The sequence below is a fragment of the Dipodomys spectabilis genome, unplaced genomic scaffold (assembly GCF_019054845.1).
Source record: "Dipodomys spectabilis isolate Male_0828 unplaced genomic scaffold, ASM1905484v1 ptg000242l, whole genome shotgun sequence".
NCBI classification, from domain to species: domain Eukaryota; kingdom Metazoa; phylum Chordata; class Mammalia; order Rodentia; family Heteromyidae; genus Dipodomys; species Dipodomys spectabilis.
In genome coordinates, this window is record NW_024870919.1 from 1,233,518 (window position 1) to 1,236,535 (window position 3,018).

Sequence of the window (3,018 nt, forward strand, 5' to 3'; positions counted from 1 at the left end):
GGAAACCCATCCTCGTCAGGCCACACACTTCCTGCAACCCTTAACTTCAGACTTTGTCACCCAGCATCCAAATCCATCCTTCAATGGAGAGAATACAGACACAATAATCCCACCCCTGCACCCATTTGCCCACTCCCTGCCTGCCACAGGCCAAGTCCTCTTGAAGCTCTGGCTTCAAACTGGGGCAAACTTGGGGAGTTCTTAAAAATGTCTGTACAGTGATGCCAGCAGCTGGTCTCCCAACCATAGCATCCTCCCCACCCTCCACCCCCCACACACACCTGCACCATCCTTTGCAGGCAAAGATGGTTTGCTTTCTTTCTTTTTTTCAGTTGTGGGGCTTGAATTCTGGGCCTGGGTGCTGTCCCTGAGCTCTTCAACTCAAGGCAAGCATTCTACTACTTGAGCCACAGCACCACTTGCAGTTTTCAGGTGGTCCGTTGGAGATGATTCTCAGGGTCTTTCCTCCCCATGATAGCTTTGAACCATGATCCTCAGATCTCAGTTTCTGAGTACCTAGGATGACAGCCATGAGCTACTGGCACCCGGCCAAAAATAAATTTCCATCCTTTTCATCCTATCCCCTCAGGAGACTGAGATCTGAGGACTACAGTTGGATTTCACCCTTGACAGTTAAGTCCATTAGAACTCTTTTTCTACAATTAAACACCCAAAAAAGTTGGAAGTGAAGCTTTGGCTCAAATGGTAGAGTGCTATCTTTGAACATCAAAGACAAGGGATAAGATCTGGTCCTTAGTTTCAAGCTTTTTCTAGCAAAGACCCACCCAAGAAAGGGAAGCAGGTTGGCACACGGGAGCTCAAAGTTCACACATAATACTCAAGACTCCCAGAACAGACCCCATCCGGCTCTCATTCTCTAGATTCTATGTCCTACATCCTGGCAGTCTTAGATGGGACTGACCATGCACCAAGTTAGGACATTCAAGTACAATCTCATACTGAGGATCCCCTGACCTTATCAAAGAATCAGGATTTCTCATTGTCCTGCCTTGACACTGGGCAGCAAGGTGAGTTCTAGTTATCCAACCACAGGATGTGAATATGAAAGGATTTCTCGGCCAAGGGACTCCAACTGGAGGGGCTATAGGTCCCTCTCTCTCTGGAAGGAGAAAAGTGCTGGTCCATCCCAGGAATGTTCTTAGGTTGTGAGTATCCTCAAAGAAACAACCCTGCTCAGAGCTCAGTGCCTTTTGTTTTCCCACCAGCCTCAACCCAAGCCTGCCCCACCTTCAGTCAGCCCTCTCTGAATCCCAGACTGCCATGTAGACTAAAGGTTGAGCCAGCAGAGACCCACCTCTGCCCCTGAGAATGGCAGACACGTAGTCCTAGCACCCCCTAGAGGAAGTCTCGAAGTCACTCAGGTCCTGACTCCCGTCCTCATTCCCTGGCTGCCCTGTGCCAGTGGCCCACTTACCTCTGTCTCTGGTGGAGGAATGAACACCGGGGGTGTCATCTTCTGATTGAGCCATGGAAAGTCCCAGTCCCCAAGGATGTACTGCACAGGCATCCTGCAGTGGACAACAGCCAGGCAGTCAATGGTGAACCTAAGGTTCCAGGACTCTTAATAGAAGTGTGGCTGGATCAAAGACTCCATAACTGGTGGTCTATGTTGTCAGGAGATGTCATGGCTTCAACGTCCTGACACACCTGACCTGGGATCGTCCAACCTCTTCATCTTCCTGCTTATGCCTTGCCCCGCCCTTGACACTCCCTCACCCCAACACCTCCCTAGCCCTTAGACAATTTCTTATTATCTGACCAGGAAATAAACTTGCTAGGGCCAGGATAATTGAAACCTGGTGACGCACCCTGAACCCTAGGTCCTTCCTGAGGCTGCTTCCCCCTGCATTTGGTGACCACACAGCTCCTGGATGTCATGAAGTTGCTGAAGGGTCAGTGGCTTAGTCCTACATACTGGCTTTAGGCTCCGAAATGTTACCCACAGAGATTGTGAGTGGTTGGCTCTCTTGATCCAGGGACTCCAAACCAAAGCTCGCATGCTCCCTTCTTCCTTCCTTTCCTCTTTTTTTCCCTTCGTCCTTCCCTCCTCTCTCTCTGTTTCCTTTCTTTGTCTCACGCCTGGCCTTGAATTTGGAGCCTGGATGTTGTCCCTGAGCCTTTTTACTCAAGGCGACCAGTCTACGGCTTGAGGTACACATCCATTTCTGGCATTTTCTTTTTGGTTGTTAGTGAAGATAAGAGTCTTACAGTCTTTCCTGGCTGGGCCTTAAGCTTTGATCCTCCCATCTCAGCCTCCTAAGTAGCTAGCATGACAGGCATGAAGCACCAGCATCCAGTTCAAACCAAGGTTTCTTCATGTCCTGTGGAACCAGCACTGGAACCTATCATCATCTATGACAACCCCCACCCCTTCGAGCATGGCGCACACTGTAACTATTTGTTGGATAACTAAATGAGCATCTGTCTATGACCATATTACAGAAAAGTCCCATCCGATTCATGTAAGCATCCTGGGGCGGGGGGAGAGGGGGCAAGGCAAAGCCTGATGTAGCTCTCCCACAGTTCTCCCTCCTCCCTCTTCCCACCCTCCTGGTGCCACCGCATTTAACTGTTTTGGCTCCCAGGATGTGAGCCACAATGTTCTCGCTGGATTCTGGGGCCACTGGGATGTCTATATTCTCAAAGATCTCTGTCCAGTGGCTGACCAAATCTGTGGCACTGAATTCCCCCTCAGGTGTGAACGAGGTTGCCATGAGCTGAACCCCTGGCTCAAGTGGACTCCTTTCCTCTCTGTGGGACCAGACAGGATGGCCCATTATATCTGGCCCCCAAGTTGCATGTTACAGAGAAAGGATTCTCGAGGCATCCCGGGTTCCACTTCAGGTGCTGAAAATCGTCTCTGCTCACAGCTGGCAGGCTGGGGATGGCAAGGTCGTTCTCTGCTCCCCATGACATCCTCAACTGTGGTGGTCACCCTAGAGAGAGCTGTAGAAAAATCAGCAGCTGCCAGAGAAATGCAGTCAAGGCATGACATTC